The sequence below is a fragment of the Pseudonaja textilis genome, chromosome 8 (assembly GCF_049901715.1).
Source record: "Pseudonaja textilis isolate UNSWEBS1 chromosome 8, rPseTex1.2, whole genome shotgun sequence".
Lineage (NCBI taxonomy): Eukaryota > Metazoa > Chordata > Lepidosauria > Squamata > Elapidae > Pseudonaja > Pseudonaja textilis.
The window spans coordinates 2,770,963-2,786,865 of NC_141997.1; the positions used below are offsets into that span (position 1 = coordinate 2,770,963).

The 15,903-nt window shown below is 39.7% G+C and overlaps 1 protein-coding gene across 1 annotated transcript in view; it reads right to left on the reverse strand.

Annotated features, from left to right (window-relative positions):
* The window catches only part of IL1RAPL1 (interleukin 1 receptor accessory protein like 1), a 1,645,997-nt gene that overhangs the window by 327,061 nt on the left and 1,303,033 nt on the right, over positions 1-15,903 (reverse strand). The window lies entirely within an intron of this gene.

Here is a 15,903-nt window from a genome sequence, read left to right on the forward strand (position 1 = left end):
CTTGGCAAAACTGTTTTACTTTAAGCTGGATTGGTATTTTTTAATCTTTTTATTTTTGTTTGTATTTCTTTCTCTTTTTTTAACAAACCTTTTGAAAATTATTTTTTGATTAAGACTCTTCTGCTTGACTTAAATTTATTTTTCTCCCTTTAAAAAAAATGGGGGGGGAGATTTTATTTTTTTCTCTTTTACTTCCAGGTTGTAGACTGAGGAGGGGGAAGTGAAAGTGAAGGAAAGTAAGTAGCACTGCCACCCAGAGCCTTGGATATATTTTCCTTTCACTAATGTATTATAATCAAGGATTCTGAGCTATGTATTGGAAAAGATAGAGATGAGCATGGTAGTTTGTTTATTCAGGTGCTCATTTCTGAACAGATAGCTGGAGTTTGGAGTTGAAGTTGAAAGAAAGAAGATTGAAGTGACCTTGAAAAACTCTGAGCTGACTTATCAAAGAGCCTTGGATATTTGGCAGCAGAGGCTTGTTTTATATTAGAATTGCTTTTTACCTTGCCTCCCTTTCTACCACCCACCCACTAGTAGGGCTTTTTTTTTTCTTTTTAAGTGGATTTTAACTTTTTAAACCACGAACTACAATGTAAACCTTTTATTTTGGTGTTTGTTTGTTTTTTATTAAGAGGAACATTAGAATATTTTTCTTTTTGCCTTTTTCTTTTTTCTTTTTCACATTTACCATTGCAAATAAGGTATTAAGGATTAAGGTATACAAGTGCCTGAAGAGTTTCTTTTTCCTTTTTTCCTTTGGAGTGGCAACTGTTTGCCTACATTCTTTTTTCTTTTCCTTTTTCCTCTTTTTTTTCTTTTTTCTTTCTTCTCTCTCTTTCTTTACAGATAAGCATTACAAGATGAGTAGAAAGACAACAGCCCCAGCTTCTTCAATACCAACTCCCTCATCATCTGGAGGACAACGATCTATACAGACAATATTACAACAGGAAAAAGAGAAAGAGAAAGAGAAGGAAGTGACATTACAGATGATCACACAAGGAATTCAGAAAATTGAGCAAAAAATTGAAAGACAGATGAAAAAGTGGAAAAAATTCAACAGATGATGATGAAATATGAAGACAGATTCAAAAAAATTGAAGAAGATATAGAAAGAGATAAGAAAATTGGAGATATTGATACTCATTTGAGTGATATCGAAAAGGGCAGGGGTGAATCATTAGGATGGGAAGTAGAAAAATCAGAATTTTACTTAAGATTTCAAAATATAGAAGAAGGGAAAGGTGAAAACCTTGCTGAAATAATGGCAGAAATATTGGCAGAAGCACTGGAAAGAACTAAAGAAAAGATGATGGATGGGATGGATGAAGTGTTCTGTGTCTACACAAAATATGCAATGAGGAATAGACTACCAAGATAAATTCACATCAGATTTACTAAGAAGATTATTAAGACACAGATACTCCAGGTGGCGAGAGAGAAAACACTAAAATATAAAAATAAAGAAATTGTGGTGCTGAAGCAGATACCAAGAAGAGTAAGAGAGATGAGAAGAGAATATTTATTCTTGACTAAAGAGCTACTTAAAAGAGGAGTAAACTACAGATGGTTGATGCCAGAAGGCCTTTTGTTCACTTGGCAGAATTGACAAAGTTGGAAAAGCTGAGTTATTCTACTTAGAATACTTTATAGAAAAGGAGAAAGAAGAAAGAAAAGAAGAGTCACTATTTGAATTCCAAGAGGAGTGTATAGCAGTAATTGAAAAAGAAAAAGCAGAAGGTGCAGTAGGTGGTGAATCCAGAGAACAATGAGAATTGAGATCTACTAGAGCAATAAAACCCTCTTATAAAGCTTAATATGGATGAAAGAAATCTGATTACGATTAACATAAATGGACTTAATTTGGTTATTAAAAGAAGGAAAGTATTTCACAAATTAGATAAATTAAAATTTGATATAATCTGCTTACAAGAGGTACATATTAAAAACCAACATGAATATATACCAAAACAAGGAAAATTGGGGAAATTACTGGCACAATCGAAAAAAAGAGGTGTGGCATTATATATTAAAGAAACAATTTTGGCAGAACTAATTTATACAGATGATGTTGGAAGGATTTTGATGGTGGAGATAATGGATAACAGCGTTAAAACACTTTTAATTGCAATTTATGCCCCAATGATAAACAAGAAGAATTCTATAGGAAATTACATACAAAAATAATTGATTTGTACTATGTTAATATCTTTATGATGGGTGATTTTAATGGAATAATTAATGACCAGTTGGACTATAAAACACAGAAAACAATAAAGAAAGTTCGAAAGATATTACCAAAATCCTTCGTTCGAATAACAGAAAAATTTAATTTAAAAGATGCATGGAGAGAGAGAAATGCGGAAAGTAAGCAATATACCTTCTATTCAAATTGACACACATCCTGGTCTAGAATAGATATGATATGGATGTCAGCAGAAATATTGACTAATATACGACAGATTGAAATAGAAACAAGCACACGGGCAGATCATAATCCAGTATCAGTTATTTGGAAAGGATACAAGAGGAGATCTAGATGGACTCTAAATAATATGATTCTGAAAGAAAAAGACTTTAAATAGAAAATAGAGAAAGAACTTGTTTTCTTCTTTAAAGAAAATGGAAAAGAGGATACATCTTTACAGAATCTCTGGGACACAATGAAGGCCTACACAAGAGGCTTGATAATAGATTATACTAGGAGAAGAAACAGAAAACAGAAAAAGATATTTAAGACATTAGAGGATGACTATGAAAGACTGGAAAAAGACCAGAAGACCACTTACAGAAGTCCCCAAAGACATTGAAAATAAAATGGATATAATTAAACATAAAATGGGACTAATGGAAAAAGAGGAATTAGCACAAAAAAATTAAAAATGCTAAACAGAATTACTTTGAAGATGCAAATAAACCAGACAGATGGCTACCTTATAAATTGAGAAAGGAAAGAGAAGCAAGAAGAATTAGCCAATTGATAAATAAAGAAGGACAATGAGGAGAAGAAAAAAGTTATACAAGATTACTATGGAAAACTATACTTTCAAAAGAATATTCAAGAAGAAAAAATCAAGCAATATCTTCAGAAAGAGAACTTACCTCAGATACCCAAAAATATTGAAACAATGTTAGAAGGAAGTATAACAATGATGGAACTAACAGAAGCCTTAAAAAAACAGAATGCTTGGAAAGCTCCAGGTCCAGATGGTTGTCAGCAGAATTCTATAAGACTTTTCAGGAAATATTGAATTTCATCTATAAGTTATGTTAAAGAAAAGAATACCAAAAACATGGTCAGAAGTGTACATTACACTTATACAGAAGGAAGGTACAGACCTGCAGCAAGTTAAAAATTATAGCCCTATTGAACTCAGACTATAAAATCTTTGCTTCAATTTTGGCAGAAAGACTAAAAAGATACTTAAATAATTTTATTCATACTGATCAAAATGGATTTCTGCCAAAGAGATAAATCAAAGACAATGCGAGAATCATTTTGGATTCTCTGGAATATTATGAAGCACACCCTGAGAAGCAAATGGCCTTGATGTTTCTAGATGCTCAAACGGCCTTTAAAAATGTGAGTTGGTGATTTATTTTACTGCAATTGATACATGTCAGATCCGTGTATCTGTCATTTCTTCAGTGGAAGAAGAAAAGGGGGGGAGGCTGATAAAGAAATCCTTTCTTTATGTAACCTGAATATATTTAATCTTATATAGAATTTGTTTAACCCACATATGATACAATGGAGGGAGAAAAGCCAGATGGCCAGAACTATCACCTCTGAGAGGCACAGCCAGGAGATGAGAAGATCATAAAAATTCCACATGTAGATATGTGTCCTGGGAATCTCTTGAAAAGTTCGTTCTAAAAAGGGGGTGGGGGGAAATTAGGTATGCCCTGGGAAACTGTGAAAAAGATCGTTCCTTACAAAAGGGGTGGGGAGGAATTAACATATTGGCTTTTGTTTCACTAAATACACATCAAGATAAAGGGGAGGGGTTCTGAACTCCCTTATGTATCCCTGTATGCCTGAGAGACCTCAGACGCTGCTTTGAACTCCTACATTTATTGTCTCATCTTAATAAAGGATTCTTTTTTGATACGTTTTGATACATGTTCAGAAGTTCATTCTAGTTGAGTGAATGGGAAAAGTTCTGTAGCCTGACATACAAATTGGCTTTGGTAAGAAATTTATCCAAGCCATTGAAACAATATATCATGAACAAACTGCAAAGGTGATGGTAAATGGAGAATTAACAGAATCCATAGATATAAGAAAAGGGACAAGGCAAGGCTGTCCATTATCGCCTCTGCTGTTTGTATTAACATTGGAAGTGTTGAACAGGAATATTAGAGAAGAAAAGAAATAAAAGGAATTAAAATTAAAAAGGAGGAGTATAAATTGCAAGCTTTTGCAGATGACCTGGTATTTATATTAGAAGACCCAATGGAAACAACACCCAAATTAATAGAAAAAATAGAAGAATATGGAAAAGTAGCAGGTTTGAGAATAAATAAAGACAAAACAAAGATATTAACAAGGAATATGTTAACAAGACTAAAGAAAGAGTTGGAAGAAACTTTAAAAATACAGTCACAAACAAGGTTAAATACTTAGGGATTTATATTACACCAAGATGCAGTACCCTGAAGGAAGATAATTATGTTAAACTCAAACAGCAGATTGAGACAGACTTGATGAAATGGGAAAAATTGCAACTATCACTGATTGGGAGAATATCCACAATTAAGATGAATATATTGCCTAGAGTTTTATATTTATTCCAGACAATTCCTATTTGATTAGGGAAAGAGTTTTTTGAAGATTTAAATAGACTTTATTTGGCAGGGTAAAAAAGCAAGAATAAAATTAAAGCTGTTACAAGATGCAAAAATACGAGGAGGATTTGCCTTGCCCAATTGGGAGCTGTATTACCAGGCAACAAGTTTGTTGTGGGTGAAGGAATGGATAACACTAAGGAACAGTAGATTATTGACTTTAGAAGGTCATGACTTGCTGCTGGGATGGCATGCCTTTCTCTGGTATAAGGGAACTAAAACACTGAGGTATTTTAGAAGAATTATATTCGTGAGGCGCTGTTTTTGAGTTGGGAGAAGATTAAAAGACAACATTACTTAAAAATTCCAACATGGATATCAACTATTGAAGCTTTTTTTTAATTCAATAATATATAAAAAAGAACAAACAGTTAGATATGGGGAGATATTGAATGAAAAGAGTGAACTTAAATCTATGCCTAGCATTGGAAGAATAAGGTGTAAAAATGAATTGGTTTTCTTATTTGCAAATACAATCTAGGTTTGATAAAGACTCCAAGGCAGAAGGTATTTATGATAAGTTGACTGACTGAGATAAAATTTTGATGGGTACCGATGAAAAGGTAATTAAAAAACTTTATGGACATCTATTAGAATTTAAATTGGAGGAGGAGCAAGACAAAGAAACGATGATTGCTTGGGGAAAAATTTTGGGATATGGGATTAATTTGGAAAAATGGCAAAAATTGTGGTCTCAAAATTATAAAATGATAATGTCAACTGCATTTAAGAAAATTTTTATAAGATGTTTTACAGGTGGCACCTACCCCTGACGAGACTTGCGAGAATGCTTAAGAATAAATCGGATAAATGCTGGAAATGTCATCAGATACCTGGTTCATATTACCATATGTGGTGGACATATTCAGAAGCAAAGAAATATTCAACTAAAATCCACACATGGTTGGAAAAATGATAAAACAACATATAGACTTTAAACCAGAGATTATTGGGAGTCATACCAGACATATACAATAAAGAACTGAAATATTTGATTGTAAATGTTTTAACAGCAGCTAGAATTGTATTTGCGAAGAACTGGAAAAATGACAAAATACCTATGCAGGAGGAAATTATCAAAAAAATTATGGACTGTGCTGAAATGAATAAACTGACATTTGAAATTAGAGAAGAAGAAGATAAGCAATTTTATATGAAATGGGATTTGTTTTATCAATGGTTGGATAAAAAGGCATGGTAATATAATAGACTAGATAATTTTGTGATAAAAATCTAATAGATTGATATAAAACATAATATAAATATATATAACCACTGGTTGAAAGTATAACATAAATTTTAAGATAAAACTTGGAACATCTCATATAAAACGATGGAATAAATAGTGTCATCATGGATGATTAATAACTGATAAATATATAAACATATGTTAGTTTGACAGTGTGAAGACTGATATAAATTGTGAGTAAATGACTACAAAAGTATAGCACAAAAAGATATGTAACCAACTGACACACTGTATGTATATAAAATGGAAGAGGATTCTATGTTTTTATGTTTTTGTATGTGTATGTTTGGGTTTAAAAATAAAAAACTTTATATAAAAAAAGAAGTTAATGAATCCTGCTGAATCAGTCATCTGTGTGTTTTCTGGATTTGAATTTCTTCTGCAAAATCCAACTGGTTATGGGCCCAGCGCAGCAACACACAAAAAGTCTGAATTGTAATTTAAGCTGAAATTTACAAGAAGAAACAAGGCAGAAAAAAAAGCTTGCAGGATGGCGAAGAAAATTAAGGAGAACTCTCTGCCTCAATTGGGACAGAAGAGTTATATAATTTGGGCTGCAAAGTTGGAGTGTTTCCTGAAAGCTAAAGAACTGTGGGATATTGTGGAAAACCCACCCCAAGTGCCATGCGCTGCTGCAAGTCAGCGCATGGCGCAGCATGATAAAGCAATGGTTTATATCATCTTAAGTTTACAAGATGAACAGTTTATTAATGTAGCTGATTTAAAGACTGCAAAGGAGATCTGGTTGAAGTTAAGAAGTGTGAGTGTGAGTGTGTCTGCATGCTATATTGTGCAATTATCAAGAAAGTTATACTGAGCACGTTTGCAACCAGGAGAACCTCTGGAACAACATCTTGTAAACATGAAAACTTTGTTTGGGGAAATAGAACAGCATGGAATGCAGATTCCTGAATCTCATAAAGTGCTTTTGGTTTTAAATAGTCTAGATGATTCATGGAATATTGTTTCTGCAGTACAGTATTTGAATGCAAACCAGAGCAGGTGTCAGCTTTAAAATTCAGCTGCCACAATTTTTTTTCCTTTTAGAGAGTTGAAAAGTTCAAGGTTATTCTGTATGTCGTATTAAGTAATTCCAGTGGCAGTTAATTGGTGCTCGTGATTTATGAAGTGTAAAAGTGGGAGGAGATAAGGGAGAAGAGAAGGTGGATTCTGTGTAAGGCGTGAAAATAATTTCACTTGGGAAATTACCTTTGACATACCAGATCTGTCCAATAAATTCAACCTTGGAGAGAGATGTCTCAGAATGATTGATACCATGGATACTTTCTGGATGCCTTACATTTATTTCAAAAGTCGATTATTTTTTTTTAAGGGCTTGGCTGATACCCAGAGTTCTTTTTCCTGAGATGGAGAATTATCAACATTCAGCCGAAGTTGGAGGTATGCAGGGGGGAGAGTATGGGGGCCCTCCCTCCGGAACATTAATTGAATCTGCAAGCCTTTGTTTGGAGGAGATGGTGGATGCTTCCAGAATGACAATAGAGGAAAGAGGTTTGGGAGCTATACTGAAGCATTACAACTCAAGAAGTTGTTATAACCTAGAGGTAACCCAGCTGGTTGAAGATAAATCTTTCTCGAGCCACAGGCAAATTGCTATTCTATCTGATTGGAGGGAGGAGACTATACAGATGCCAGTTGGAGGAAGCCAGAAAGATGTATCAACTGACAGAGGTATGTTGCAGCCTTCGAGGCAATCCCCTCATTTTCCAGAGGGAATTTATCCCTCTGCAGAAAGTATCCCTTGAGGGTGGGGATTTTATCCAGGCCGGGGTGGATTCAATGCCAATGGCAGCCAGCACTAACCAAGCCCTGGTCTGAAGGGGGGTTGCCCATTTAACAGACAGTAGCCACTTCCCCAGCACCTAACCAGGGAACCAGGCCACACCTATCTTCCTCCTGGCCACCACAAATGCAACCCCAACCGGCAGCAGGGCCACAGGGACCCCTATTCCAGAGAGGCACCACCCAGCCAGAATACAGGGGGGCTACCCAGCCTATGTATGCCACCAGGCCTTTCATTCCAGTACAACCTGCAGGGGCCTGGCCTGTGCCACCTCCGTAACCACAACCCAGGCCGGACCAAACACTCTTTAAGGCCATATTCGATGGCCACCATGAACATTTCAATTACTTCCTCACTCAAATCCGATCACATATAGAACAATTTGGAGATCAATATGCCATAGAGAGTGATTTGGTTATGGCCATAACAAAGAGGATAAATGAAGCAGATGCTTCAGACTGAGTGGCCCAACCACACAACAAACAAGCCCCCGAATTACACAATGTAAATGAATTTATTCAATTATTAAGACTCAGATTTGAAAATCCAGACAGGGTAGCAGAGAATGAAGAGAAGTTAATGGAAATGAGGCAAGGCAAGTGACCTTTGTCAGAATTTATTTGGGACTTTAGAAGGGTCGCAAGCCAACTCATGGATTGGCCTGAAAGAATGACTTTACACTATTTTAAAAATGCCATTGATCCAGAAGTAAAGAAGGCCTCTGAAATTAGGGGAATCCCAGAGACCTTACTATCGTGGTATGTTGCATCCCTCAGCTTAAATCGCAGCATCAACCCACACAGGAAAACCCTTCCGGCAGCCCCACATAAGAGAATTGTGGCTAGGAGACCACTGACCGGATCAGCCGAAGCTGCTCATACTCAACCTACCAGGCTGCTGAAATGTTAATGATGTGGCCAAGCCAGCCATAGAGCAGCAGACTGTCTGGCCCCTGCTCCTGTACCACAAGTTCCACAGTCAAAGTCTAATCCAGCTGTTAGAGGTCGGAAAAATCAAGAAAGACCTCTGGCCAGGGGCGGGTTGGCTAAACACAGCTGGGAAAGCCCCCTCTGGCAGATGGGAGCAATGGACCACCAGACCACTACCATGTCCCCGAGAACCCGACCTGCGAAGATGACCCAATGGTGAGTGATCCCATCATACCTTTTACAGTAAAGGTCAAGTTAATAGTACCAAACACAGGGAAGGCCTGGGAGTTAGAAACTGTCATTGATACTGGGTGTTCTAGATGCCTTATCGGACTCCCCATCATTGAACAATTGGGCATAAAGAATAACCTGCTAAAATGCCAAATCAGATTTGAGCAAATGGATAGAACCTTAATTGGGGGGCCCCAGCCACTCAGATGACTGAATTAATCAAGATGGATTAGGGCCCCATCGCAAACTCATACGCTTCATAGTGGCCCCCAAGATGTCAGAATCAATCATACTGGGACTTGCTTGGCTAGACAAATGAGCTCCGATGATCAAATGGGAGGATGGATTCAGAAAAATCCTCATTGGAGCAGGCCCATTGTCCCCTCTTCCACCCACTACAAAGGGTCAGCTTGAACCCAGAGCCTGAGCCAGCATCCATGGCATCCCACCTTCTCCCAGATAACTCCCAGGTACCCGACCAATACAAAGACTTGGCTGAAGCATTCAGTGAAGAAGAGTGTAATGTCTTACCTCCCCATCGAGTCACTGATTGCGCCATAGAATTAGAGCCCAGGGTGAAATTATCGAAACCAAAGATGTATTCCATGACGCCTGCTGAAATGACTGAATTAAGGAAATACATCAACAGCAATTTGGAACTAGATTTTATTGAGCCTGCCAAATCAAGACTAGCTGCCCCCATGTTGTTCAAGGAGAAGAAAGATGGCGGGTTGAGATTGGTGTGTGACTTTAGAGGCATGAACACCATATGCGTCAAAATTATGTACCCTCTCCCCCTTATAAAGGACTTATTGAACCACCTATCGAAGGGCAAGATAGCCACCAAGCTAGATCTTAGGGAAGCTTACTACCGGGTCCGCATCAAAGAGGGACATGAGTGGAAAACTGCTTTTAGCTGCCCTCTGGGTAGCTTCCAATTCAAAGTCATGTCTTTCGGACTTCAGGGAGCTTCTGCAGTGTTTATGCAGCTCATCAATGAGGTGCTACACCCGCACCTTTACTAGGCGGTCCTCATGTACCTGATTGACATCCTTATCTTCAGCAAAAGCCATGGAAGAACAATGTTCAATTAGTCCAACAAGTTCTAGAAAAACTTCTAGCCACCAAATTATTTGTGAAACTCTCAAAATGTGAATTCCACAAATTGTCGTTGGACTACTTAGGCTACTGAATATCCAACCTGGGGATTGAAATGGACCCTGGAAAGGTGAAAGCAGTGCTGGACTGGCAACCCCCCAGAACCCCAAAACAACTTCAAAGTTTCTTGGGGTTTGCCAACTTCTATAGACAATTCATTCTGTCCTTTGCTGAAGTTGCCCTCCTGTTGATGGAGCTATTAAAAACAGGCCCGTCACCCACCAAACCAAAGCCAAGTCAACCCCTGGCTTGGACTATGCACTGTCAGAAAGCTTTTGCGGCCTTAAAACGCCTTTTCGCAGCTGAGCTCATCCTCCAGCACCCAGACGTGACCAAGCCTTTTATTGTCCAAATGGATGCAAGTGATGTACCGGTGGCAGCTGTTTTGCTGCAAAAGGACTCTCAAGGCCAACTGATGCCTTGCGCTTATGTGTCCAAAAAGCTGAAAAACACAGAGCGAAGGTGTTCTGGGAGAAAGAAGCATTCGCCGTACGATGGGCTTTGTTGACTTGGAGGCATTTTATTGAAGGGGTGCCAGAGGCCTTTGAGATATGGACTGATCATAAGAACCTCGAGGCTCTAAAGACCCCTAGGAGATTACTGCCCAAACAAGTGTGCTGGGCCCAATATTTCAAGTGATTCAACTTTAACATTAAATATATCCCCGGAGGGAAAAACTTACTGGCGGACGGTCTGTCCAGAAAACCTCAGTTTGACAACCACTGAGAGGAAATAGTACAAGCCTTAATTTCAGAAGCTCAATTGGCAGGTCAAATGACCACTCGAGCCCAAGCCAACCGCAACTCCAAACACCTGGAAGATAAGCTGGCTGTAGAATTGAAAATGGCCCTATTGACCGATCCTTGGTTCCTGGACCATCAAACCAAGTTGACAATGAATGATGGACTAGCTTGGAAAGGGACTAAGCTTTATGTACCCTCAACCCTAAGACTACTGGTACTAAAATGTAGCCACGACTCCTGGCTAGGAGGCCACTTTGCATTCCTAAAAACCCTACATTTACTGAGAAGACAGTTCTGGTGGCCAAAAATGAAACCTGATGTTGAGGACTGTGTAAAAAGTTGCTCAATTTGTGCCACAATGAAACACAGAACTGGAAAAACCCGTGGCCACCTGCAACAAGTTGCTGAACCAACCCAACCTTGGGAAGAGATCGCAATGGACTTTATTGTTGAATCACCTGAGAGTGAAGGGAATACAATCATTTGGACTATAATTGACTTATTCTCTAAACAGGCCCATTTTATATCCTGCAAAGGACTTCCATCTGTTCAAAAAATTTGCAAAGCTGTTCGTGAAACATATCTATAGACTACATGGAGTCCCTCGTAGAATAATATCAGACAGAGTGGTACAATTTACTGCAAAAATTTGGAAGGAATTTCTGAAATCCATTGGTTTCTCTCAAGGGTTATCCTCAGCTTTCCAACCTGCTTGTAACGGAGCAGTGGAGAGAGCTAACATCATGAATGAACAATACATTATAATACTATGTAAATTATCAACAAGAAAACTGGGCTGAGTTATTACTGGTGGGCCCTTGTGCCTGGCCCCGAGCCGTGCGGCAGAGGGGAAGCCCGGCGGGTGGGCGGGCTGCTTGGAGGAGGTGACCCGGCGGCGCTCCGGGCTTCCCCTCGGCCACGCGGCTCGGGGCCAGGCGCGAGCGCCCACAAGTTAAAAGGAAGCTGCAAGTTGCTGGGAAGTTGCTCGGGTTTCCGGGGCTTCCAGGCTTAAACTTTGCAAAGGCAAAGTTTGCAGGCGGGAGCGTCTTCCCGCCGAGGAGTGGGAAGGATTCCACCCAGTGGGTGGGCAGGCTGCTTGGAGGAGGCGACCTGGCGGCGCTCTGGGTTTCCCCTCCGCCACTCGGCTTGGGGCCAGGCACGAGCGCCCGAGAGGAAAAAGGAAGCCGCAAGTTGCTGGGAAGTTGCTCGGGTGCTGGAATCCGCCATCGTGGTGAGCGGCTCGTTGGGCGCGTACACGAGGAGGAGGGCTTTTAAAGTGCTGCCCAAGCAGGACTGCCGAGCGGGAAACAGGGCACCAAGGCAGGGCAAGGCTCTACCAGCAGCGGTCTAGCTTTAGGTGGGCTTGGATGCCCCTGAGCGTGGTTTGCTGTTTGTTCTCTCCTGGGACTCGTGTTTGGAAAGCGTGGAGAGTAGTAGCAGGAGCAGCCACGGTGTTACTTTTTCTTATATAATAATATATAATATTATATATATATATATATATATATTAATATTATAAAGGGCCCATTATAAAATGCAGCAAATTATATATAAGAATATTATATATATATATATGTTTTCTGAGGTTCTCTGGTATTTGTATGTGGATCTTTGGTTGTTCATCGAAACTTCATCGAAACGTTGCCTAGATACTTCGAATCTTACGCGGGAGAAAACCCGAACAACCAAAGAGATAGATAGATAGATAGATAGATAGATAGATAGATAGATAGATAGATAGATATTTGTTTTCTTAAGTTTTCGCGGGTACTTACATGTATGGCATTCGGCTTTGCTCGGGTATTTTCCCACGTCATAGTAGTTGTGCTTTTAAAGTTGTGCGACGTTTCAGCAGAATCTCATCTGCCATCACAGAAGCCTGATGATGGCAGATGAGATTCTGCTGAAACGTCGCTAAACTTTAAAAGCACAACTACTATGACGTGGAAAATACCCGACAAAGCCGAATGCCATACATATACATATATATACATATATATATATACATATAATATATATATATATATATAATATTCTTATATATAATTTGCTGCATTTTATAATGGGCCCTTTATAATGGCCTTTTATAAAATTGGTTCGGCCCTCGAACGCAGATCTGATTTTCCATGTGGCCCCCGACAGAAATTAATTGCCCACCCCTGCGTTAATGGTATGGGGAAAACACATTATGAAATTCAAAAAATTCTCGATTCTAGATTACACCATGGCCGATTGCAATATTTGGTCTTATGGAAAGGATACCCTCTCTCGGATGCTAGTTGGGTAAAGAGTTGGGATGTTCATGCTGATCAATTGGTTAACCAATTCCATTAGGATTTTCCCCACAAACCGAAGGGTCCTCATGGGGGGGAGAGGGCATTAAGGAAAATGTGTTAACCCCTGTATCTGTTTTTTTTCCCTTTCAAGGGGGGAATGCCTGTCAGCTTTAAAATTCAGCTGCCACAATTTTTTTTCCTTTTAGAGAGTTGAAAAGTTCAAGGTTATTCTGTATGTCGTATTAAGTAATTCCAGTGGCAGTTAATTGGTGCTCGTGATTTATGAAGTGTAGAAGTGGGAGGAGGGAAGGGAGGAGAGAAGGTGGATTCTGTGTAAGGTGCAAAAATAATTTCACTTGGGAAATTACCTTTGACATGCCAGATTTGTTTCTAATAAATTCAACCTTGGAGAGAGATGTCTTGGAGTGATTGATATCATGGATACTTTCTGGATGCCTTACAGCAGGTGTTGCATTTTGAAGCCCTTAAATCTTGTCTAATTACTGAACAAGACAAGCAGGAGGAGAAATTCCTGAGGTTGGGGCTCAAGCAATGGAGAGTTAAGAGCAACTGCAGAGAAGAGAAAAACAGCAGAAGATATTGGATTACTGCCCTTTAGAGAATGATTTATATGTGATACATGATGACCAGTTGCAGATGGCTAACTCGGTTTATAACAAGGTTAAGCCACATGATGAATGTATACATTTACTGCATAGATGTCTGGGGCACATTAATTTCAAAATGCTGAAACAAACTGTTAAATTGTCAGAGGAAGTAAAATTAAAATCCTGTAGCAAGTACTTAAACTGTAATGCCTATAATCAGGAGAAAAGCAAGGTTACTCCAGCAAACAGACTGAATGGGTTTAAGACCAAAGAACCTTTAGAGGTTGTTTTGCTGACATAATTGGTCCTAAGAAACCCAGTTTGGGAGGTGCCTGCTATGTTTTGAGTATAATGGAACATTACTCACGGCACGGTTTCTGCTATCTAATGAAAAACAAAACAGAAACGTTCCAACTTTTCTTTAACTGGCTAAGATTTGCTGAAAGGAAAATGAGACATAGGGTAATTACCTTAGTTACAGATAACGGGGCTGAGTTTATTAACACTAGATTCCAAACGATGTTGAAATTGACTGGTATCGAGCACAAGCGTTCTGTCCCTTACAGGCCACAACATAACTCATTTATAGAATGATGAGGGCAAACATTACAAGCCATGGTTCGCATTATGTTATCCAATTCAGATTTGCCTGAAACACTGTGGGGTGAAGCCATAATGTGTTCCAACCATGTGTTAAACAATGTGGTGAACAAAACAACTGGTGAATTGCCATTCACTCTTTGGCATGGCAGAAAACCAAATTTAAGTTATCTGCACACATTTGGAGCTCCAGCATAGGTGCATATTCCTTCAAAAGTAAGATTGAAAAGGCAACATAGAGCGAGGAAATTATTTTTCATAGGTTACGAGGCCAACCATAGGTCATTTAGATTCCGGTCTCCAGGCATAGCTAATGTTTACTGTAGCGCTAGTGCTAAATTTCTTAAGCATCTCCTTTTTTTTTTTCCAATTTCTTATTTAAGTCTCTTAGCTGTCAGTATAGGGAAAGGGAGAGAAGAAAAAAAAAAACAAATCCTTTCCCTTTTCACTTTCCTTCACTGCTTCAGAATCTTCTTTGGGAACAATGTTACTTTTTTTTTAGTTTAAATTCCAGGGTACCTTAGTTGTTGCTTTTGCAATTTAACCTGGTCAGCCAAAACTTTCACTTCTTATCTTTCTCCTGCACATTCTTTTCCGGTCGAGTTCTTCTTTGGGGTGGCCATTTCTGACCACCGCTGCAACCGCCTTTGGGAAAGGAAGTAATGGCCCGCTGAGGAGGAGAGATGCGGCTCTCCTCAACCCTGCTGGCAGTCTCCCCCCTCTTCACCACCTCTACGGGGTTGCTTAGCCCTGAAACCAGCCAGCTCGGGGTGCTCCAGTGGCGAGCCCAGATCAAAACCACGCACGATCATGGATTTCGGTCTGACTCCGAAGAGGCTCAAACCGGAAGCCCTTAAGCATCTCCTTTAAACTTCCTCCTGCACAATCTTGTCCGGTCGGGTTCTTCTTTGGGTGGCCATTTCTGACCACCACTGCAACTGCCTTTGGGAAAGGGAGTAATGGCCAGCTGAGGAGCAGAGATGCGACTCTCCTCAACCCCACTGATGGCTCCCCCTTCTTCACCACCTCTATGGGGTGGCTTCGGTCCTGAATCCAGGCGGCTCGGGGTGCTCCAGCGGCGAGCACGGATCAAAACTGTGCACAATTGCGGATTTCAGTCCATTGCCGAAGAAGTCTGAACCGGAAGTCAATGCCTCAGAGTCTGGAATTGGTTGGGAGCATTACTCAGAAACATGACATTAAACTAACACTCCTAAAATTTGTCAAACCTCTGGGGCTCCTAAACCCTGGCTTTCCACCCCAGTCTATTCAGGAGGAAGGGAAGAGGTGACTTAGAAGAAGGGGAAAGAAGCCACCAGCAAGCCAGTGGAGGAACCAGTAACAATGCAAGCAGGAGCCCAAGCAAGCGAGGTCACCCTGCTGGTGATTGCACAGCCAAAAGTGCGGGGAGGCCCAACTGACAGAGAAGCTGGAGGAAGCACTGACTGGGGAAA